Genomic DNA, 25,628 nt, shown 5'->3' on the forward strand with positions numbered 1-25,628 from the left:
CTTGGGCTCACTGGTGGCCGACGACAACGACACCAGCAGAGAAATTCAGAGGCGCATTGTGGCAGGAAATCGTGACTACTTTAGACTCCGCAGAACTCTACGATCGAATAAAGTTCGCCGTAACACGAAGTTAACCATCTACAAAACGTTGATTAGACCGGTCGTCCTCTATGGGCACGAAACATGGACCCTACGTGCAGAGGACCAACGCGCCCTTGGAGCTTTCGAACGGAAGGTGTTGCGTACCATCTACGGCGGAGTGCAGATGGAAGACGGGACTTGGAGAAGGCGAATGAACCACGAGCTGCATCAGCTGCTGGGAGAACCAACCATCGTCCATACCGCGAAAATCGGGAGGCTACGGTGGGCGGGTCACGTCATCAGGATGTCGGATAGCAACCCGACTAAAATGGTTCTCGAGAGTCATCCGACCGGTACAAGAAGACGTGGAGCGCAGCGAGCTAGGTGGGTCGACCAAGTGGAGGACGATCTGCGGACCCTACGCAGAGTGCGGAACTGGAGACAAACAGCCATGGACCGAGTGGAATGGAGGCGCCTACTATGTACAGCAGAGGCCACCCCGGCCTTAGCCTGACCGGTAAGATAAGTCATTTCTGATGTAAATGAAACCCGAGGGCTGTATTATCAAGAGTGAAAATAGATTGATTTGTTTATTGTCATCACACCAAAAAATCCATCACGTAAATTGGTTGTAGTCGATAATCCGATACATTACAATTGTGGGCCTGTCGCAAGGTGCCCTCAAAATATAAATATTCAAAATTTACGATTTCTGCTCTGCCCACCTCAGGTTGACCAAAGCGCTCTTCGCTTCGGCACACTCCCAATTTGTGCATCCATTTAGAGACTGACCACGAACGAATTTGTAAGCTTCATGCGCCGCATAAAGCAACGATTATCCGATGTCAGCCGGTCGCCGCCTTCATCGCCGTCGCAGTCGCAGTCGTCGTATGCAAATTTGTGGGCGCTTGCGATCGCACGCGCGTACGCAAGGCGGGCGGAATTGCGTCATAGGCGCGTACGCGATTTATCATCTGTCTGTAATGCGAGTGCTCCAATATCATCGTCTCTCGGTCGTAGTCGTCGCATCGCCACCGCCGGTGGAACGAAAGCTCTTATTGCACCCATTTTTCGCACGCTAATGCTGGTATTAATGCTTGCAGGTTGGGAGCCCGCAGTTTGACTTATACGGAGCGTTGTATACCCTCAACAGTCTCAACACTAAGGGTATACGATTATATGGAATGGCTTCGTGTGAATGAGATTAAGCGGTTATACCAAAAATAATCTATTATAAGTACCTAATTGACTTAAATTTATAACCGATATAAGCTTCTTTCTTCTCTTGTTGATGTTTTTTTCTTCTTTTTCTTCTTTTTAACGTGGCATTTCAACTGGGGTAGAACTTGCTACTCAAGTGTTCTAATGAACTATTTTTAGCAGCGAGCTTTCTGTCAAAATCGACCATTTTTGCATACTAGGGTCCATAGGGAAGTAAAGCATATTTTCATCACAAAACTTTCCTGGTCTGACCAGAAGACAATACCGGAAACCCTGAGAATGTCATAATAAATATATGTTTTACCCCAATAGTACTTAAAATACATTGCTCAGATTAACTGTAATAAGAAGTAGTTTCTACAGGAATCCCTAGGATTATTCCCAAAGAATCCTTGGTGAGAAACTAGTAGGAGATGCCGAAAAAACTCTAGAAGTATCCCAAAGTAGTGCAGAAAAGAAACACGGCAATTTTTAAAAGCAATTTTTGGTGGAATCTGCGGAAAATCCTAAAGGAATCCTGATTGAATTCGATAAAGGAATACCGGATGATAACCCTCTAGAGTAATTGTGGTAGGATTAACTGGAAGAATACAGGAATAAATACCGTCGAATATCTCTGACAGGATTCTTGATGGGATGAGCTGAGAGAGTCCTCGAAACAATCTCATATTTTTTTTTTTCATCTGTATATTCATCGTGGGACCCACACTTTACTTCCCTTCCGAAGAAAAAACTCGGGTTTTCGATCTCACTCCTCAGCGTGATAGTCACGTGCCTTAACCATCACACCAGGTCCGCTCCACAATTGAATAATTTAATTGATTTGTCTTTATTATAGAGACTTCCAGCTCTTGATTGGTTTTTCTCTATATCCGCTCCACAATCCCAAAATGAGTTTTCCATAGTTTTCCAAATTCCTTGAAGGAGCCCTGAAGGTTGATACAAAACTCAGGAGAACCTATAATAACCAGTAGAAGTCTCGGAAGGAATCTCTGTAAGAATCCAGATAGACATATTTTTTTTTGGTAATGCTGAGATTATTCTGGGATTAAGAATCTCAGGAAGATTTCTGGGATGAACCCATGGGGAAAAATTGTGTAGATCCCGTGTACAAGAACTTTGAAAGAACTCAAGAGGTATTGCTGAAATAATACAGAAAGAAACTCCTTTAACCCTTTGAAACCGAAATTTCCCCAAGCGTTGCTGTGGAGTTTTTGCTACGTTTTTCTTTAGTTTTGGTTGTCAATAGCATAAACATGGTAGAATAGTATGCAGAATATTTTTTCTGGATATCCTAGGTCATCCAAACTGTTCTTGAGTTAGGATCCAAAAGTCTACGAGTGTAACGGTAACTTCTTTCATTATACAAAGCTACGATTTGTAATCAATCATGTCCAGTACTCCAGTAAGTCTTCAGAAAATTACAGTGAATGTTTTTATCAGCTTCATAGCAACAAGGAAGCCAAAATATCCCAAAAATATATGATAACGCTTATTATTCCTCTAACTACTTTGGTAAGTACAGTGGGCGATGTAAAGTAGTGCAAAAGCTATTATCACAAGTGTTTGAAGCTATGGTCTCCGGAGTAGTGTTGTTGATCTGGATTATCTCAAAACTTTCTTGAAATGACTCATGATATGCCAAGGGAATTACAGATTACAATTTAAAGTACACTGTGAGAATAACTACTGTTACTATCAACAGCTAAATTTCAGGATAGCTTGGACGACTTTTAATATTCCAAAGGTTCATAATAATATATAGTAGACTTCAGGTTGGTCCAGTCACCGCGATTGATTACACAGCGCAACACTTTTTTGTCTCAAGAGCAAACTCATTTGTCTCTGACCGATTTTGGGCCGCTGAATCCAAATTCGAGCTCAGATTTGCTCCAGCACGTCACAATTTTGAGTTATGCCTCAATTTATAAGGCAAAATATGCGATTTTAGGCTTTTTTGACTGCATTTTTCATGCTTAATGGAAATATTTTTTAAGCAATCAAATGGTAAATTGGTCAATAGGGCACGTTCGGTGTAGTACTAGATTTGTAGTAATGAGCTGAATTTTAGTATGGTGAGAAGGTCAATTCTCCGTTTCTGCAATGAAATGGTGCAAAAAGCGTGGGTATTATGATTCCTTGCCTAATTTGATGCTGTTGGAGCAAAACTTTGGATAACTATGTTGTTTATGTTGCAAGAAATCGAGAAAATAACAACACTGTTGCCCAAAGTTTTGCTCAAACAGCATTAAATTAGGCAAGGAATCATAATACCCACGCTTTTTGCACCATTTCATTGCAGAAACGGAGAATTGACCTTCTCACCATACTAAAATTCAGCTCATTACTACAAATCTAGTACTTCACCGATCTGTCCTATTAACGACTAAATGAACGACACATGCTAAATATTTCGTTTTACCAAATCAAATTTTTATTGTTAGCATTTTATGTTAGTTGGCATTTCATGTTAGTAAGTAAACTTGCATGCAACTTTTGGAGGGTGACTTGTATAGGAAATAACTTACCTAACATAAATCACTTAAAACTATCAAATTCTATTTTGTAAAACGATTTTTTTTACATGAGACGTTAATTTAGATTTTCATTGACCAATTTACCCTTTGATTGCTGAAAAAATATTTTGACTTGCAGTCGAAAAAGTCCAAATTGGCATATTTTGCCCTATAAATTTGGGTATAGTTCAAAATTGTGACGTGCTGGAGCAAATCTGAGCTCAAATTCGGATTCAGCGGCCCAAAATCAGTCGGAGACATAGAAGCTTTCTCTTGAGATAGACGAATAGTTAAATTTTGTTTCGCTGTGTTATGAAACGTTACCCAGGATGTCAGATATAGCTGAGCTCAAAGATAGTTTGGCTGACCTGGAAAAATCCCCTAGTGTCTCTGAAATACATTCCGGATTTTTTTATCCATTTCGTTTATATAAATGGCTCGCTTGTTAAATGAAAAACTCGACAGAACATAAATTCGTAGTTAATACATTTGAAATCTGTTATTCAAATACAGTGGTTTTTCGGTTTTATCACGATCAAAAAAAATTTTACCGTGATATAAACGAAACCGTGAATTTGGTGAAACGAGAAAAAAATGCAAATTTATTATTCAAAATCGTTCAGCTGCAAAATATATGAGTCGTAGTTCACATTTTGTTTAAGTTTTGATGGACTGGACAATGTTGTATTGGTTTTATGTTAATTTCGGAATGTTTACAACAAGTGTGATAAAAACGAAACGAAAATCGTGATAAAATCGAATAGAAAACCGTGAATTTAGGCGAGTAGTGATTAAAACGACTAGTGATAAAACCGAAACGCCACTGTAATTCAAAAAAGTGTTTATAGTGATATTGTATTCGCGTACATTTCTTCCTTGGGCGCGAACTTGTTCCAGAACCAGAGCTTGAATGGGAAGCTGCGAATTGAGCACGTCGCTGGTTAGCCGGTGGGTTTCCCATTGCTTCGTCGCTCTCCTGTCCTGCTACCTTCAAGTCAACCTTCTGTTCTGTTCTGTTTGTTCCTCTAAATCATCAGATTCAGCTTCACAAACGTCCGGTTGCACCTGATCCACTTCTGTTGTATCATCTGTTGTTTCTTCGATAGCGTCATCTTCCAGAATTTCTATTATGTTATCCTCTGTTATGTCCGAAGAAACCCGCTCTTCGACAACAAGTTTTACTGTCACAACCCCGGCATTCGAAAGTGTAGTGTTTTCCGAAGGTGTCTTGTGGTTGTTCCGCGACCGATGCTCAAGATAACAATCCTTCCGGTGTCCTATTGTGTGGCATGCAAAGCTAGTGTTTTTCAGGCCTTCATAAAATATTCTACCTTTTCCGCTCAATACCTCAATAATCTTTCTTGACATCGATGTGAACACCGGTACACCGGTAAACACCGGTGTTTCTCCCTAACTACACGTTGCACCGTTGTTCCGAACTTCCCCGTCTCCAGCGTCAAAGTGTCGTCGCTCACCTCTGGCGGGTGATCGAACACCCTAACGTAGCGAACATTGATGCCTGCAACAAACATACGCACTTCCAAACAGCTGCTGTTGGAGTAGGTGAACATTTTCGGCTCCACTTTCTTTTCCATCAATGCCGCTTGCGACTGGAACTTGATAAACAGTTACCTGTCCTGTGCTGTTTTGTAACTGTTTCCATCCGATGCACACTCACTTTGAACTGTTCCGCACATTGCAGCGCCGACGACCTGAGAACTGCAGATGGAGGGTTCTCTACGATCTTCTTGCCACCAAACACAACAGCCTTGTTGCAACCGATGGACCAAAACGTAATCCAGATGATTAAGTCCAACTACAAGCGAAAGCTTATGGGCGAGCTTCTTGGACGTCAAGGGGGAGAATTTTATGAAATGGAGAAGAAAATCATCATCAAGGATGCTATGTTTTGGGTAGCTGAAGCTTTGGGACGAGGTACCGGCTGATTCCATTGCCAAGTCATGGAAAATGGTGTACACAGAACCAGAGTTCGATGATGGAGATGACACCCCGTTGGCGGTTGTACGAGATCGCTTACTTTTGATTCGGTAGAAATTGAAGGACCAGGAGTTCACAATCTCACACATCGCACAATCGCCAAGTTGCATAAATGTAAACAAACGGGATACAAAGCGTTCGAGATTTACTACCTAGTCAGCACAAGCTGATAGGAAAAAAGCGACGATAGACAGAGAGCAAAATTGCCTCCGCCTGTATTCAACGACAGCCGGGACAGAACTGATGCTATGATATTATTTATGGTGAAACACATAAAGTTATTCTTTTAGATTGTATAGTTTGGACAACTCTGAATGTCCCAAATATTTATAATAAGCAACAGATATGGGTACTGCTACTTGTATAGACCTGAAGTTCTAAACTCCTAGGTAGTTTAGATGACCAGGAATATCCCTGTCGTATCTCTAAATTTCATTTGAGAATTCAAGAGCTTCGCGATCCCAGCAGACTATGCCATACTATTACACAGCGCAACATTTTTTTGTCTCAAGAGCAAACTTATGTGTCTCCGAAGGTTTTTGGGCCGCTGAATCCGAATCCGGGCTCAGATTTGTTCTAACACGTCACAATTTTGAGCTATACCTCAATCTATAGGGCAAAATATGCGATTTTGGGCTTTTTTGACTGCAAGCCATTAAGCTTGGAAATATTTTTTTTAAGCAATGAAAAGGTTAATTGGTCAATTAACATCTAAATTAACGACTCATGCTAAATATTTCGTTTTACCTAATCAAATTTGATAGATTTAAGCATTTTATGTTAGTATGAAAACTTGCATGCAACTTTTGGAGGGTGACTTGTATGGGAAATATCGTACCTAACATAAATCGCTTAAAACTATCAAATTCAATTTGGTAAAACGAAATATTTTGCATGAGTCGTTAGTTTAGATGTTAATTAACCAGTTAACCTTTTGATTGCTTAAAAAAATATTTCCAAGGTTAATGGTTTGCAGTCAAAAAAGCCCAAAATCGCATATTTTGCCCTATAAATTGAGATATAGCTCAAAAGTGTGACGTGTTAGAGCAAATCTGAGCCCGGATTTGGATTCAGCGGCCCAAAATCCTTCGGAGACACATATGTTTGCTCTTGAGACAGACAAAAAGTTATTTTTTGTTACGCTGTGTTATTTATGGCGAAAACACATGAAGTTATTATTGTAGATTTGGAGGACTTCACTATAGAACAGTTTAACGACTCTGAATGTCCCAAAGGTTTATAAGAAGCTAGTTAACTTCAGATTGCTTCAGTAATTGCGGTTGATTATGCAACGTTACTCAGTATAACAGATATGGCTACTGTTACGAGTGTAGACCTGATGTTCTGAACTCCAAAATGGTTTGACTGACCTGGAATATCCCTATAGTGTCTATAAATGATATTGTAGATGTCCAGAGCTTTGAGGATTCCGGTAGGATATGCAATGCTATTATTTGTGGCGAAAATACATAAAACTATTCTTGTAGATTTAAAGGACTTCACTATAGGACAGTTTGCAGCACCTAGAACATCGTAAACGTAATCAACATTCAAGTTCAGCTTTTAAAACAACTGGTATGTCAATTATTTCGTTTTTCCAAATTTCATGGTGTTCAGGATGTTCTAGGTTATCAATGAAGTCCCTAATACAAATATTCCTATTTTTCCCAATGGAGGACTGAATTTATACAGCTGTTTCTATGTTGGGGTCATATATGACCCCTCCGGCTCCAAAGGGCTAAAAAACTAACAAGAAATTTCTGTAGAAACCTTGGAAGGAGTACCTCTAGAAATCGTAGGAGAAAATTCTAAAGGAATCTCTGTGGAAGCGTTGGGAGGAATCCCACGAAGAATTCCTGTAGGAATTACAGGAATAATCACTGCATGAAATCCGAAGCGGAAACTCTAGGAATTCTTGGAGGAATCTCTGTAAGAATCTTGGATGGAATCTTGTATGGAAACTCGGAAAGAAGACTTGCTGGATTCCCGGGAAGAATCATGTCTTCAGGACAACTACAGAAAACACCCATGTAAATTTCACAAAGAATTTCCTCTCAAAGAACACTATCTCCGATTGAAAACAATATTTGATATTTGTAACACTACTTAAAAATCACTTCGAAAATGTATTATCCAATTTGTGATAGTTGCGTTGTTGAGCAACCAAACATTTTTTTAAATTTATGTTTACATTTAACACAGCTCAGACTGCACTGTTTCACACCTAACTTCATAGAAAATACATATCGCATACCATTATCCAAAACCCATAGATCTTTTCTCTTCGGGCTTAGGCCGGAGAGTTTAATGACTTTGGCCTACTGCCGCGTCGTCGATTGATGAAGAGCATTTGTTGAGCATTGAGCTGCTCCGATACCGGTAAAAACGAAGGACGGAATGCAGCGCAGAGCTTAGGACTGCGGGTCGGTCTTGAGGTTGAGCCTTCTCAGCAGCCCGGTAACACTGGTAGCAATGGTTGGTGGTGTTGCTACTGATTACGCTGATAGCACGTCACTTATGATGATGAGTCCCCGAGGCCATGCGTCTATGTTAGTTTAGGTTTTTACCTTGCGACTTGCGAGACTTTGGAGACGATGTGTAAGTTGTACGACCTTTTCTGGCACCTCACAGGAGGTAGGTGCGGGTGAGGCATCGATTGCCGTCGGGTTAGGTGCCTGTGCGTACTCAATCAACAACCATGCTTTCTGATCAATGTGGAGCGTTGCCGCAACCATGCTCCATTTGATGTACGACATGTTGCTAATCGAAGGCAATTACGAGGATTGCGGTTATAATTAGGCAAATAAAATGCACAAGTTTGGCGGGCCTCCTACTAGACAATGTTATGAAGCATACGATGCAGATTGGTCATAATTGTTTTAATTAATTGGATATTTTGGATAACCGCAAAAAAAAATGTCTTCAAACAAAACGATCACATCACAAATTATACCTTTTGGATGTAAGAACTCTGTGAAAGTACCCGAGCAAAGTACAATAACTGATAAGTAATAAAGCGATAACTTGTGTTCGCTCCAGAACTCATTTTACAATTTTGTGTTATCAACTTGATAATTCATGTTACGTTATCTGTCGTTATCGACGACAACAACAACGGAAGTAAATTATCAGTGATCATTGCAAATATCATTCTGATAACAAAATGAGTTTTCAATTGGATAAAATTGATTTAAGGACAAGGTATTTGGAGTACATAGCCCAAATTTTCTAGAGCACCGTTTTTTAGAACCGTTGATCGGATTTTGATGAAAATGCATCACGCTGTTGACAACCACTGAGTAATCATCGTGATGCATTTTCAGCCATATCCGTTCAACGGTTCAATAAAACGGTGCTCTAGAAAATTTGAGCTATGTACTCCAAATATCTTGTCCTTAATTACAGAATTTGTTATCAGGGTGCTTTTGATGATAACATAATGAGATATTCTAATGATATCATGAGTATACTTGGTTGTTATCATGCTTGTTATGTTGCCTGCTTATTCAGCCAAAATGAGAACAAATTTAGTTAAATATTTTTGATATCAGATAACACAGTATGTTATCCGATTGTTATGAAACTTTGCTCGGGTATGGGAATTAGATGATTAGTTTGATTCTCCATAGGTACAGGATCATTTCGTAAGTAGAATATTCTTTTGTGGGCAGTCAATAATTATACACACAAAATTAAATATTTTTGTAGGCGGTTCTTCAATAGTTATTCAATGTTTACCAACTCGCAGTAAGACATAGAAAATCGCAATGCAATACTTCATCTAATCTAATCTAATACAAACGCAGTCAGTACGAAAAAGCATCCTGGAAATAAAGTAATTAGGTACGATTGGGCCCAATCACAGTAGAGACTATTATAAGATCACTAGTCGGGGGGCGCAATAGGAATAGGAATCCGCTTAATAGGAGACTAAGAGCTTATGGGATTTCGGCTTTTTGGAGGTGTGGCCTATTATCTCGAGTGTGTTAAGAGTTTGCACAATACTTTCTTCGGCAAAGTTTTAGGGCTTGATAAGATATACCATTTAGAACTGTGGTTCATATGATTAGTTGGCAACTTGGCCGCTAGAGGGACCATTAACAGTTTGATGCTAAATTGCACTACAGGAACCTTATCAGGTTGTCAAGCAAACGTTACGATATGCGACAGCTCAAGATCCTGATAATTTGAAAGGATAGTGTTGGGTACGCCAATAACTTACTGACGATGAGTTGCGAAGTTCGAAATTCCTCCACTGGGCGGCGCTAGTGAGCAAGTAAATTTTCAAAACCTCATATCTCAGAATCCCGATAACTTAGAAAGTTGGTGTCTTCGGCAAAGATGATCAGTATGACAGAAACTCACATAAAACAGGACATATGATTTAAAATTCTGACGCTAGGCAGCTTTAGTGAACATGGAAATTTTAGGAATCTCGTAGCTCAGAATCCAGATAATTTAAAAGGTTGTGTCTTCGGCAATGTTGATCAGTATGCCAAAGAGTTATACAAAACAGGACCCATGATTCGGAATTCTGAAACTAGTCGGCGCTAGTAAAATTGCAAATTTTAGAGAAATCGTAGCTCCGAATTCTGATAGCTTAGAAAGATGGCGTCTTCGGCAAAATTGATCAGTATGACATTGACATAAATAAAACCGGACCCTTGTTTCGGTATTCTGTCACTAGGCGGTGCTAATGAACTCGTAAATTTCAGAAATCTCATAGCTCAGAATTCTGATAATTTAGAAAGTTGATGTCTTCAGCAACATTGATCAGTATGACATCGATTTACCTGAAACGAGGCCCTTGTTCCGGAATTTTGCCACTAGGCGGCACTAGTAAACTTTCAAATTTTGAAAATCTCATAGCTCCGAATGCTGATAACTTAGAAAGTTGGTGTCTCCGTCAAAATTTATCAGTATGACAGAGGTTTGCATAATACGGGGCACTTGATTCGAAATTCTGTCACTAGGCGGCGCTAGTGAACTTGCAAATTTTAGAAATATGATAGCTTAGTGTCCTGATAATTTAGAAATCCTGACAACTTAGAAAGTTGGTGTCTTCACCAAAATTGACCAGTATGACATAGACTTACATAAAACGGAAACCGTGTTTCGCAATTCTGCCACTAGGCGGCACAACTTGCAAATTTAAAAAAAAATATGGCTCAGAATCCTGATAACTTAGGAAGATGGTGTCTTCGGCAAAGTTGATCAGTATGACATAGACTTGCACAAAATGTGACACTTGTGTCAGAATTCTGCCTCTAGGTGGCACCAGTTAACACGCAAATTTTGAAAATATCATAGCTCAGAATTCAGAATCTTGGAGAGACTGTATTCTTCATTGATGATATACTTGGTGTGAAATTCTGCCCCTGGGCAGCATGCACATTTTCTAAATTGTATACCTCGATGTCAGTCGGACTCGAAAGGAATCCTCCGTGGAACTTTTAAGAGTATGCCAATTGAAACTACTAGACAACTAGACGAATTAAAAGAATTAAAAAATTAAAGAATTGCGAAACAAGTGTTTATTTTTATGTAAGTTTATGCCATACTGATCAACTTTGCAGAAGACACCAACTTCCTAAGTTATCAGGACTCTGAGCTATGAGAATTCAAAAATTTGAAAGTTTACTAGCGCCTTCTAGTGGCAGAATTTGAAAACAAGTGTTTATTTTTATGTAAGTTTATGTCATACTGATCAACTTTGCTGAAGACACCAACTTTCTAAGTTATCAGGACTCTGAGCTATAAGATTTCTAAAATTTGAATGTTCACTAGCGCCGCCTAGTGGCAGAATTGCGAAACAAGTATTTATTTTTATGTAAGTTTAGGTCATTCTGATCAACTTTTCCAAAGACACCAACTTTCTAAGTTATCGGGGGGAGCGACACTAGTTTTGCCAAGCCGAAAAACCCAAAAAAAAAGTCGAAAAATGACGAAAAAACCCGGTAAACGCCACCTAGTGGCAGAATTTTGAAACAAGTGTTTATTTCAAAGGTAGATTACAATGAAATTGACCCTGCACCTTCAGGACTATGATAATGTTTTTCGGTGATGTTCAAGAAATATTACAGTCACTGTTTACAATTAATCAATTTTAATCTTTCTTTGAAATATAAGAACTTTTACATTCATTCCCTTAAATTCCTTAAGGTGACTTGGTGCATCACAGAATTTTCATAGGAATCATTGACTTTTTAATTTTCAATGATTGTTTGCCTCGCGTTTTTGAAGTGATAAAAAACGGGAAATTTTGCAGTCACGCAGTAGAAAAAGTATCATCACACTCACCACGAGTGAGCATATGGGATGATACATTTTCATCCGAATTTGCGCTTTGGTAACTGAGTTTTATCACTTTGAAATTTCGAGCGAGATTTCAATGATGCTGATGACGCACTACGCGTCGTTAACACCCCATTTTCATATTTTCCAAAAATTCGCACATTTTGTTAAATATCTTCAATTTCTCCAAAAAATCGTCAGATTTTGTTATTTATTTATATGCGTAGCAGGCAGCAAGACAATGATCGGACTGCTTTTCCTGAAAGTTTTAAGAAGTTGAACCCATAAATTAATAGGGACGAAAAAATTTTCCGTTCCTTAACACCCCATTTTACGGTATCTCATCAAATATCGTTTATAATTATTATTATGATTATCTTTATCAACGAAATTTTCAGCCCAGGGCTGTGGCTAAACTTATATGATGAAACTAGTAGTAAACCACCCTGAAAAATCTCCTGTTCATAATGTTACACACAAGTACCTTACAATAGATTTGGTTAAGTACACCTTACCTTACAATAAGTGGTTAAGTACAGGCATTACCTGGTTGATGGAACGAAAAAAGCTGGCTGTCAGTTCACTTTTTATTCAAAAATTCAATATTTTAGACCCTTCGTCTAAATATTAAGAATGAGGGTGAGATGGGGTCAAGCAAGAAATCGAGTGCACATAACCATAACTAAAAATTCAACTTGTTATCCAGTCCCCATTTGACGTTAGAATGGTACCATGTTTACCATATCTTCATTTGAAATTTGAAGGAATTTCGTGAAACTACCAGACGGTAGTGGGATTCCGGAAATACCGGGGCTATAAAACCGGTAACAAAGCACAATGTCGGAAAGCGAACGAACGTCGAACTGCGGCATACGAGATTGCATATTACATACTCAATAAAGATTCTTCAATTTTATGAATTTAGTGTGCCATATAGGGATCATTCATAAAATACATAAAAAGCTTAAGAAAGAAGGAGAGGTCTACTGTTGTGCTACGGCTCATACAGAACTTATAAAAAAATCCGTTTAAATATTGTCGCGGGAGGGTCTAAAAATGTTAAATAATGTGTAACATAATATTTGAACGACCCTCTACCTTGAGTGATTTGCTTTGGCAACATAGAGGCCAATAATCATATACATAAAAGTTTATAACGTAGGGTCTGGTTAAACATTTCTTATGCATACGTCCCACTGGGACTTGCCCTGCCTTACTTTTACTTAGTGTTCTTTGAGCACTTCCACAGTTATTAACTGAAGTGCTTTCTTTGCCTGCCATTGCATGAGTTTGTATATTGTGAGACAAGTACAATGATACACTATGCCCAGGGAGTCGAGAAAATTTTCCCGACTGGAACGGGAATCGAACCCGCCGTCTGCATTGGCGATGCATAGCCATAACCACTAGGCTAACTGGAGACCCCATAGGATCATTATGGTGGCCAAAAATGGCAATACAACAAACAAACGTTATTTTATCATTTTTTCGATTGTATTAGCCCGTTTAGGTAGATTAATAATCTTTTAACATTTCATAAGTTTTTATTCGTCATGGTTACATTGTATTTTAAGTAATTTTACTATATATGATCATTCAAATTGGGAGCGGACCTGGTGTGGTGGTTAAATCACCTGACTATCACGCCGAGGACCTGGGATCGAATCCCACTCTCGACAAACTCACAAAAATGTGGATTCTACCTTCGGAAGGGAAGTAAAAACGTGGGTCCCGAGATGAACTAGCCTAGGGCTAAAAACCTTGTTAATACAAAAATAAAAAAAAATCATTCAAATTTACTTTTATTCATAGATAGGCGACGTTGAATAGTTTGACCCATTTTCACCTCCTCTAAGGGGTGAGATTGAGTCAATTTTCAATCATTTGTAGTTCGGTAAATAACTCATATAATGTGATACTTTCTTGTTAAACTATCATTACCACATTGAAGAGTATACATACTGAATAAAAAGTTATACCGACTTCAATTGCATTTGTTATTCAACAAACAATCTTTGAGTACCTGTCCTTTTCCGGCTTACATTATCACAAGTTAAAAATCAAATATACCTATTTGCTTTTTTTTAAATTTTGTATTGCTAGAATATAGGCATTGACTGATACATTGTTATGAAATAATAATCATATATACCTATAATGCAGCCTGTGACAGCTCTCTTAAATTTTCGCATTTTTACCTGACGTACCCTGTACACTATAAAAATGTTAAAATCTCTTTGCGTGGTTTTTTGACAGTTTGAAATGACATTTTAGATATTTCAACATCCTAGTCAACATCCTTCTATCAGCTTAGATGGAAAGATTTCACATTCATAATGATTTTGATGGTTTAAATCTAAAAGCAAAATTTTCGGGCATTCAGTGTGGACAAGCCTGCCGTAAGAGGTAACTGATCGGCCACCACAAGAACGTCAAGCGACCAAAAGCTAATAAGTTGTATGTTGGAACTGCCGAAAGAACAAACATATTCAGAAAGTGTAGAGTCTCAATACAAATCGACAATGATTTTTCTTAAGGGCCTTACTGACTTGATCGATTTCTTTTCGTCGACTCTCTCTCTTTCGCTAAGAACTTGATCAAAACAAACAAAATCATTATTCTTTTTGTTTCTAAAGCAAGTTGTAGTCGTCGTTTTCGCATTTCATCCAAAAAATCTTTGGAAAACTTAATACACTTTCCATAATAACACAAAGAGAGGATCGATGAAACGAAATCGAAAATGTCAGTTAGGCCCTAATGAAGAATCAATGTCGTAATATTTAGATGCTTGTGAAAACATGGGGAACACACACGGAATTGCGACAGAGATCATACATTTTTGAACAATTGAAGTGTATTTGGAAGAGATAAAATGAAAAAGCAATTGTTCATCTTCTTTCGGGTATTACATTTCAACTGAGACCGAGCCTGCCCCTCAGTTTTCAATGAGCGCTTCCACAGTCATAAAATGAGAGTATTTCACATTTTCTTTTCAATCGTACACTGCTTTCCAGGTACGATGGTATTCCATGATAAAGGAATTAAAAGTATTTCTATTACAAAAAGAGACGAACCAGACAAGGGCTGAAAGTCTCTAAAATGAAGACAAATCAATTAGGGTAATTTGCCAATTGTTGCACGGCTAAAAATTCGCCAATTATTGCTCACCCCATAAGAAATGCATAGAGTGTGCGAGTTTTTAGCCGTGCTACAATTGGCAAATTACCCTAATCATTCTATTACGAAAACATCCTGAATCGGCCGGCAATCATGATTGACATTGGCAACAGATACCATTACAAATATGAGGAATGAAGGGGGTGATAATTTTTCGTACAACGAAGATTATTAGATACAAGCGGTACCCATAGGAACACCGAACCCGTCACTCACCTTTTTCCTGAAACTAGTTCATCCCACAAACACCGTTTCCAAGAACTCGGAGCTTAAGCCTGAAACTGATCCCTGTTGACACTCTCTGTAACTCTGGATGAATGATTGCATTTTTATTCAATTATAATTAGACCCAATCCTATTCATCCTCTCGCCTGGCAAACCAGTTTGTCACATTTCAATCAAAACGTGGGAGATCAAGTAAAAAAACTGGTAAGATTACCAGGCTTCTTCTTGACAGCAAGTTCTGATGTGCATAGGAAACCAGATCAGTCGACAATAATTCTCGTTCCAACGATCCAATTGATACAAGCAACCTTCACGATTGACAAAGAATCCAACCGAACGACCATCATTGGGTGGACTCAAACTGGATCATTCATAAAAGCCGCAGGTAGTCCCGCTCCTTTCTGGCCTCTGTCTGTTGGGAGAACGCGGAAGATTATACGATTCTACAGCTCAGTTGGGGTGCAGTCCCAGCGGACGTAGAATGATGAAGTGCAGAGATGCCAGATATGCACCAGCTGAACTGATTACGGTCATTTGCAATGCAATACTTCGCGAGCGAGCGCGTGTGCATCAAATAGGGAGATCTACCACTTGCAACCATTGTTGGTACGACGAAATGGACGAGGATCGCGGTGGCGACCGATGAATCTCGTGGGGCTCGCGTCGAGAGCTACAACACGCTCGTATTCTAACAGGTGCTTGGGGCAGTATCAGGTATCATTAGTAGTCAACAATCGAACAATCGACAGTTAGTTTGATGGTGTGTGGTTGCTTAATTCTGAGGTTCGTCGCTTTCATCTTTGATTGAATCTTTTGAACATCCAGATTGTCAAGTTGCGTGATGGTAGCGCTAGCGTAAACATGAAATGAATTCCTCTGTTATAACTCGATTAAATAGTGTAAAAACCAAGGAAACTCAACATATGCTATGCACATTTTACTGCATTTGCTACCCTTAAAAAGTAGCAAACGTGCATTTTGAGTTTTTAGATGGATTCAATTGAAACCCAAACCGATGTGAAAACGGCACCGTTGCGACGGAGACTTGTCAAAATGTTGAATAGAAAAAAAAATGATTTTTCATTCTACAACTCACTTGAAATAGTTATTTATGCAACAAGTTGCAAAATGATGATTTTTTCAGCACGAGTTGTACATTTATCCAACGAGGCTTGCCGAGTTGGATAAATACGACGAGTGCTGAAAAAAACGAGTTTTGCAACGAGTTGCATACAACATTTTTTGCAATTATGACAAAATACCCTTGAGTACGATCATTTCAGCACCAACATTTCAAAAGGGCGTAACTGCATTTACAACCAATGCCTTCTCACAAAGCTGTGGAGCGTAACCCATCCCTCTCGAGCAATCCACTAGCACAAATAGAAAGATAAAATCCTCCTCGTTCGATTAATGGATGGTAATTGCGTGGGATTAATGAAATACGACCCACAGCTCTGTGAGAAGGCATTGGTTGCAAAAGCAGTTACGCCCTTTTGAAATGTTGGTGCCGATTTCTGACTATCCCGACATGTCTCAAGAAAAACCACGTGTGAGCATCCGCACAAGCGTTATTTTTTCAATCAGGTAGGCTGTGTTCATAAGTGTCACAAGTACTCGGAGTCGCGTCGTCAACAAGCGTTGTTTGCTGACTCTACGTCTGTTTGGCTGAATTGTAATCGCTTCTATTCAGATTAGATGTGTCGAAAAGACATAGAAGCAGTCACCGCATCCGCATAAGACCACGGAAAAACATTAGTGTTTCGGAAAACTTGCGAAAAGTACTACTATTCGGCTCTCTTGAGCTAGTGAAGAAAAGTAGGCCGTTTCGGCACAGTTTGGGCGATTTAAAAATGCAATCTTATGCCACGTAATTGCAAAAATAGTCATTTATGTAACGAGTTGCAAAAAGTTGATTTTTGCAACGAGTGGCATACTAGTAGTTTACGCAACAAGGTGCAGAATTAAGATTTTTACAGCACGAGTCGTACATTTATCCAACGAGGCTTGCCGAGTTGGATAATTACGACGAGTGCTGTAAAAATCAAGTTCTGCACCGAGTTGCGTACAACGTTTTTTGCAAGTTCATAAATTACCGCTTGATGATAGTTTTTAAAAAACTTTTTCATCAAACTGCATACTGATGCCCATAGCCATGTTTAAGAAAATCTGATCATAGCAGGTTTTACTGTGCAATTGTCACAAATTTTCAAATCTGCGTCCAGAAAGCATCAAGAAGTTGATCAAAACTGAAAACAGTGCTGTAATGGTTCATTACGCAACGCAAATCAGTGCTGTAATGAACCATTACAGCACTGTTAATTTGGTGTGGGAAAGTAGGCCTTTTCCTGTCAGATTTGCGTGAGGAGGGTTTTGAAAGAATGCCGGTGGGGCTACCTGCCGAGATCTTGGAATGGATATCTGTGTCAATTCCTGAAGGAAATCAAGAAGGAACTCCTAGAGGAATCCCGAAAGGAACTTCTTTAGGAAACACAGAAAGAAGTTCTGATGGAATCTCAAAAGAAGTTCCGGTTAAAATTTCTGTCCGGATGTCCAAAGAAACTGCTGGTGGAAGAGAGGAGAATACAACCTTGAAAAAACTCCTGAAGGAAACCATGGATAAACTTTTAGAAAAACTTTAGAAAAAAAAACTGATGGAGAAATCTCAGAAGGAGCTTTTGTGAAATCTTAGAAGGAATTCCGGAATGAATTATTGGAGGAATCTTTGAAGAAACCCTTGAAGGAATACATTAAGGAGGAATTCTCTAATAGAATCCCAAAGAAAATTAATGGAGAAATCCCAGAAGGAAGTGCTGGAAGAACTAAAAAGGGAGACATTCTCAAAAATGGGAATCTCAAAAGCTTGAGAAATTCCAAAATGAACTGCTGTAAGAATTTTAGAAGAAACTCCTGCAGGGTCCTTCGAATATCGTGGAAAATTTTATTTCAATGAAATCAATTTGATATTTTCAATAGATTTATTAGTGAGCAAACTAATATCTTCGGAAGAGCATCTAGACTAATATGGTATTGAGAGCACCAATTTCTTGTTCTTCGGCATCAATTAGAACGATGGATGGTTAATTGAATCATTAGCTTTGTGATAATCTCCACTGGTTGCACATATGGTCTTGAAGTCGGCGATCTGAACCTGGTAGTCGGCAATGTTTTCTTTTATTATACAAGTGAAAATTGAAATCAGAGCTAAGTTCGAGTTTTTTCTACATGAAAATTTTGATGAGGGGGGGGGGTGTTGAACAAGCTACGTCGTTTATAGAGGGGGATATCTGAATTCGTGGCGAAATGCTACGGGGTATTTAAAATCACTTAAAAAAGCTACGTCATTTATGGGCGCCCCCTAACACCACTTTCAATAGTTGTTTTCCACAATAAAGCTTTATGTTGTCAATAGCTAAAATTTATTCATAGAAAGTTAAATGCTAAGTTTTCAATAAATTCTGAATAAATTAAAAAAAAAGCATTTGCATTGGCCATATACAGGCATACCTCGATAGTACGTACACCACCGCTTCGTTTAGTGTACGTACTATCGAAACGTACGTACTGTCGAAACGTACGTACTATCGAATCACAATTTTTTATTTCAAATTTCATTTTCAAATCAAAGAATGTTATTTCTAGAACGTCAGGATTGCCAAAAAATTACATGTGGCCTAAGGGTCCGTTTATTAAATACGTAATTTTGCTTGTTTAGGATCCTATCCTTATTGGAAAAATCTTCTTATGCTCTGGGGATGCTTTGTGGAGGCATCTCGTCTCTGGGAACTTATATTGATTTTATTTGAGTTATCTTTTAGAACCATCCCAACTGGTCTAGATATAATTAAATTGATCTAGATCAGTTATATCTTGTATTTTCTCCTGCAATATTTATTGCCGTGATATTTTCAAAATCTTCTGAACATTGCTCCTTCTAGGACTCCTCCAAAAGTTTATTTTTTTACGAGAGGGGATTCCTAGAGGTATCCCGGAGCTCTTGGAGGAATCCCGGAACTCTTGGAGGAATTCAAGGAAAAATTACTTGATGAATCTTAGGAAGAATTCCTTTAGGAATCTCGAAATGAATGTCTGACGGGATCTTGGAATGAATTCATGGAGAAATCCCGGAACGAAATTCCTGAAGGTATTCTGGAAGAAATTTCTGAAGAAATCTTGAAGTCCTGAAAGTATTACAGAAGAAATTCTTAATGAAGTTTCGGAAGGAATCTCTGGAGAAATCTCTGAAGGAGACCCTGGAATCTCATTAGGAATCGCAGAAAAAACTCCTGGAAGAATCCCTAAGGAATCCCAGGAAGAATTCCTGGAGAAATCTCGGAACCAGCATCTAGAGAAATTTCGAAACAGAAAGAAACTTGAAACTTGAAGAAATCCCTAAAGCAAGTGAGAAAGCGAAACAATTGAATTAGTACAGCCTATAGGGTAATGCAAGCCGCGGTTGCTAAAGATTTTTTTTTAACTTTTTGACGTTTTCGAACTTCTTCCAGAATTTCTCAAGAAGTCCCCGGAATCCTCCAGGAATTTCATCCGTGATTCTCCGAATAGTTTCTTTTAGGGTGTCTCTGGATTTTTTTGGACTTCCGGACTTCCAGATGGTATTTCTGGAAATTCTAGAAACTTCACCCAGAATTTCTCTTAGAGTTCTTTCGGAAATGGTATCAGAAATTCTTACCGAGATTTCTTCAAAAACTGCTTGCAACAATCCGTAAGGATTTATTCCTGGAATTTCATACGATATTCTTCCGGAGTATCTTCTGGGAATTCTTCAGGAATTTCTTCTGAAACCCTTCCCCCTGACAAGAACTTCATTCAGTTTTCCTCAAAAAACTTCTCCGAGATCCGTCCAGGAACTTCTCCCGTTTTTTTTTTTTCGGGAGCTACTTCTGATTCAAGTATTCCTTCTGGGACTCCTACAATAATTCACCAGGTAATCTTTCTGGGATTTTTCCAGGATTCTTTCGGAAATTCCTTATGGGATTCCTCCGGGTATTTCTTCTGGATGACTGTCAGGAATTACTTTTCAGGAACTTCTTCCGGGATTCCTCTTAGAGCTTTTTCTAGGAATTCTTTCAGGAACTGATTCCGGGATTTCATCGAGAACTTTTTCCAGGAATCATCTAGAGACTGTTTTTTGGTTTCTGCCAAGAGCTCCGTCAGTAATTCCTGCAGACCCTTCTGGAATTCTTTCAGATGTTTGTAATGAAAATCCTCCTGGAGTTTATTATGAATTTTTTGGAGTATTTTGTTTATGGAGTTCCTTATGTAGTTCCTGTAGGATTTCCTTGAATGAAAACAGGAAAAAGCAACCTAGTAATATCGCCCTGAAGAATCACATAAATCCTAGAGAGATTCTAGAATAAGTCTATGGAGAAACCATGGAAAGAATACTTCGAAGAGCTTCAGGAAAAATTACTGAGGTAATCCTAGAAGGAGGAAGGAATCTCGGAATTAATTTCTACAGCCACGGTTCCCAACCTTGGCTCTCGCGACCCCCCAGTCTGTCGTCACTACGCTTTTCGTAAAACAATCGAAGCGTGCCTGCAAGCGGTTGGGGGGTCGTGAAGCGAAGGTTGGGAAGCTATGTTCTACAGAAATCCTCAAAAATCTCGGGGAACTTCCTGGAACAATCATGGCAAGAGCTTTTGATGGAACTCAAGACGGGAACTCTTAAGGAATCTCAGAAAAAAGTAAAAATAGAACCGCAGAAGGAAATTCCGATAGAATTCTGAATAAACTTCCGAAAGAATCTCATTAAGAGCTTACGGAATCCCAGTAGAAAGCTCTGGAACAAATTTGTGGACAAACCACGAGGGGAGTCCCGGATAGAATTCTTGTGGAATCGCAGAAGGAACTCCATAAGGTGAGCCACCATGCTGCACCATGCCACCATCAAGTTATAAAACAGCACACGCACGCATAGCCCACATTTTGAATTAAATCCAACCACTCATGATAAGCTGGTGATTTTTTTTTTTTAATCCGAGAACTGACGATTTTTTTTTATCTGTATTAACGAGATTTTTAGCCCTAGGCTAGTTCATCTCGGGACCCACGTTTTACTTCCCTTCCGAAGGAAGAACTCACATTTTTGCGAGTTTGTCGGGAGTAGGATTCGATCCCAGGTCCTCGGCGTGATAGTCAAGTGTTCTAACCATCACACCAGATCCGCTCCACGACGATTTTTTAAAATCCGAATCGTAAACAACAAAGCCACGAAACGTCAAAAACTAAGAACATTTTCCTTAGCAACCGCGGTTTGCAGTGCCCTACGGTACTCAAAGTTGTTTAAGTTTCCAATCTCATGGAAAACTATCAAAAATAAAGTAAATTGATGGAAAACGAAATAAAAAATAACAAGTAAGTGAACTGATATCAATGGTTTGGATAAGTAACTTGATAAGTTTGATTTATGTTTTAGAGAGCATTCTTCGCCGAGAAATTTAGTTTTTTTTGTATTACCACACAAAATAGAACCATCATGTGCCTTTTTATTTTATTGCCACGTTCTATTGGTAAAAAAAGCGTTCAGTTAATACCTGTGCAAGTGCTCATACACCACTAAGCTGAGGATAATGATGCCAGATATTATGACTGGCAGAAAATACATCTGTAAAGCGAAGAATACTGCAAACATGACGTCAAACGTATTCGTTAATGCCTTCCATTTCGCTACATTTTAAAACTGTTTAATGAAAATCCGTGTTATAGTAGTCTGCATAACACAAATTCATAGTATCTGAGTCTCTGCTACACGTCTACTAATGATTCGAACTCATTTTTGTAGATTAAAAATTAACTTAATTTTGGTGTACGTACTATCGAGGCAAAATGTACGTACTATCGAGGGTACGCACTAACGAGGGTACGTACTATCGAGGTACGCCTGTAATTCTAAATAATGCTGAAAACAGAATGGGGAAAAATCTTGGGAAAAATCGATTTATATTTGAATAGTTCTTATACATCCTGCTGCTTACGCCTGCGGCAATCAACCTTTTCATTACGCTGTCCGGCTTATTCTAAACAGTAGATTCCTTGATTGCATCCCAATCGAAGGTCCATTGAGTGGCTGGTTGCATCAATGCATCAATTCTCGCGCAATAAACCGCACTCAGCTGTTCATAGAGGCATCAGCCCCGAGACAGGTGGTGGCATTCATTCGTCCAACCAGATGACCGGCTGGCCCTCTGTCGTCGTCGTCGCCATCGCCGATGATGCTGCTCTCAGAGATGTAACACCGTTCCGTCCCGTCCCGTCGTCAACTCACACACTGTCAATGCTAATTGTTTGCCAAGAAACAAGCTGCCAAACAAAGCGCGAATTCTCATCCAATCACAACCGTGTCGTCGCCGCCAGCACGATGCGGCGCGACAAACGCCGATTCTCAATGATAATGCACTTTACTGAACACATGACCCCCATGGCAGCATAATCAAATCGTCGTCCGTCCGTCCGTCCATCCATCCGTCGGCGTCGGTCTATCGTCGCATTTGCGAAGTTTTCCCATTTTCAATAACACACAACAGACTGTACGACACTCAACAACTGGAAACAATTGACATGTGTAAGCGAAGACAAGCGGCACTTGATTTGCGGAATTGTATTCACTGTGACCCTGTGTTAGCGGTGCTATCAATCAACGGCTTCAACAAACCATGAAATCACTTCAGAACATCGATCAACTTACGGGAATTTCTAGCATTCGGCGGCTTCCCTGTAGACACGATTTTCAACTATTCAGATCTTAATCCTGGTGGACACTTATCACTTCGTTTGCGGTCACTTCACTAAGCCACAGAAGAACCTAAAAAGCAATAGAAACTATAGAAACATCCACAAACGAAAGAAATGTCGCAAGTGCTCTTGATAACCGACCCACGTGTATTGCTCTTCTCCAAAAAAGCTGCTCGAAACCGCGAACGGCGTAGGCCACTCGAAATGTGCGCGCGTGATAAACCCGGTGACGACAAAAATCGTACTAAAAGTTTCAAAACAGAGGAAACGTATTAAAGTTTGTTGTGATTTTGCAGCTTCGCTGGATCAGTTGCTGCTGCTGCTGCGGGGAGCCTCGGCGGGATCGACCGAGTCCGCGAGAGCGAGAGCCATCGTGAAACGAGAGACGACGCGTACCGGGGTCGGAGGTCCCCGGCCGGGAGGTCCCCTGCGTTTTCGTTGATGGCGCAGTTTGGCTGAGGAGAAAGAGAGCAGAATTGCCTCTTTCTCGGTGCGGCTAGAGGAGCTCTCAGGTTTCGTTGGATTTTGGCTGGTCACTATCAGCTATTGGTAGCACCAAGCAGTAGCGTTGTTGTTGTTTTGATCGCCACGTGTGGTGGTCGAGCGCTGCTGGTCACTCATTCTCGATCATGTGGATATGTGGAGAGCGTAGCTTTCGTAGAAGGTTGATGCGTATGATATACGGAGAAGCTTGGGTACGCGAGCGAACTAGCAGACTCGCGTATCAAAATAGCCTGCAACGAGAGCAAGCGTAGTCTGATGATATTATGTCACCTCTCCGTTGTATCTGCCTGGTTCACGGCGTGTGTATGGGAAAAGTTTATAACAAAAAAAATAGGCATCGTCAAATTTTTCGCTATTCAAAAATAGAGGCTTTCAGCTTTCATTTGCAGGGTCCCTCAAAAAAATCCACCGAGGGATCCCGAACAACTTTTTCAGAATACTGTTTTTCCCCATACAAAATGCACGGTTCCAAATTAATCCCTATTTCTACTTAACAAACATACCCAATTTTTGTATGAAAAAGTTCCCCCGATGGAATATTTCGATGTTGGGCTTGAATGAAAGCTGGTAGCGTCAACTTTCACGTAGCGTAAAAATTAACGATGCCCATTTTTTTGTAATAAATTTGTTCTACCAGACACACCGTGGGTTGTGTTTGGGTCTGAAAACTGGTGAGCGCACATATGACAAAGATTATGAAGTTCGTCTCTCTGAGATATTTGCTTTGACAGAGCTATCAGACTGATGATACCCACACGAGTGACCGTTGATTTCTAGAGACGAACGATGACCATCTTATCAACTTGCATGCAAGTACCTATTCAGAAGCGTTTAGAATCAATGATCAGGTCTATAAATGGTAAAGATTGAAGGATTCGTCACTGATATAATCGTCATCACTGAAAAATTAAAAGCAGTTTTCTCATTGAAAACTGAAAATCTCGCAGTGAAAATGTATTCACTGTACTCCATTCTCCATCCACAAACAGTGAATACAGTACATAAATACATTTTCACTGTGAAATTGTCAGTTCCTTCTAATCTAATCTAATCTAACGCATACGCAGCCAGTACAAGAAAGCATCCTGGAAAATAATCGGGTTAGATTACGCCCAATTATTTTTCTTGTCAATATTGATGCTTGCAACTTATCAAAGATATGACACAAGCGTCAAAGCGGCCAGGCCTGCTGCGTAGCGTTTAACGCAGAGATGATTGATTGATTTGATTTATCTTTATTTGAGAGACTTTCACCGCAGAGATGATTCTTTGAAATTCTTCGACTATAATAAACTTTCGTTTAACATTGACATGATCAATGTTACCCCAAATCAACACAATCAAAAATTAGATTAAAAAACCTATTTAAACATGTTTTTAAGTTTTACAATACTTTTTCGAATAGCTTAACACATACTCAGAGGGTCAGTACTTGTTTTAAAAATATAAAGCATGTAACGTTTGCTTTTACAAGAGAATTATTCAAGAAAGATAGAAAATTCTGATCAATGTTACCCCGGATTACGGTACCTAGACATGAGAGTACGTCACCTTGTCGCAGTCCCCGGCGAGATTCTAATGAACTGGATAGTTCACCCGAAACCCTTACGCAGCTTTGCACATGGTCTGTCGTTGCTTTAATCAGTATAGTCAGCTTTCCTTGAAAGCCTTTTTCGTCCATGATTTTCCATAGCTCTATGCGGTCGATATGCCGATTTGAAGTCGTTGAACAGTTGGGACCTCGTATTCACGGTCAGTAAAGAGAATTGTCAGACAAAAGAGGCACAAAACAAGCAACAAAGAAGGCGTAACGATTACTCTTCTTTATCCCTAATGGTAACAGATAATGACATGATCTCG

General features: G+C 39.4%; 1 long non-coding RNA gene across 1 annotated transcript in view; it reads right to left on the bottom strand.

Annotated features, from left to right (window-relative positions):
- Nucleotides 1–23,559, bottom strand: part of LOC109399490 (uncharacterized) — a 128,382-nt gene extending 104,823 nt beyond the window's left edge. Inside the window, exons 1-2 of the long non-coding RNA XR_009997836.1 lie at nucleotides 23,406–23,559; nucleotides 23,218–23,334 (exon numbers count right to left, since the gene is read on the bottom strand). This is a non-coding gene — a long non-coding RNA (uncharacterized LOC109399490). The remainder of the gene's footprint in view (nucleotides 1–23,217; nucleotides 23,335–23,405) is intronic.
- Nucleotides 23,560–25,628: the final 2,069 nt, after the last annotated feature.

This window comes from Aedes albopictus, chromosome 2 (genome assembly GCF_035046485.1).
Source record: "Aedes albopictus strain Foshan chromosome 2, AalbF5, whole genome shotgun sequence".
In the NCBI taxonomy this organism is placed as follows: Eukaryota; Metazoa; Arthropoda; class Insecta; order Diptera; family Culicidae; genus Aedes; species Aedes albopictus.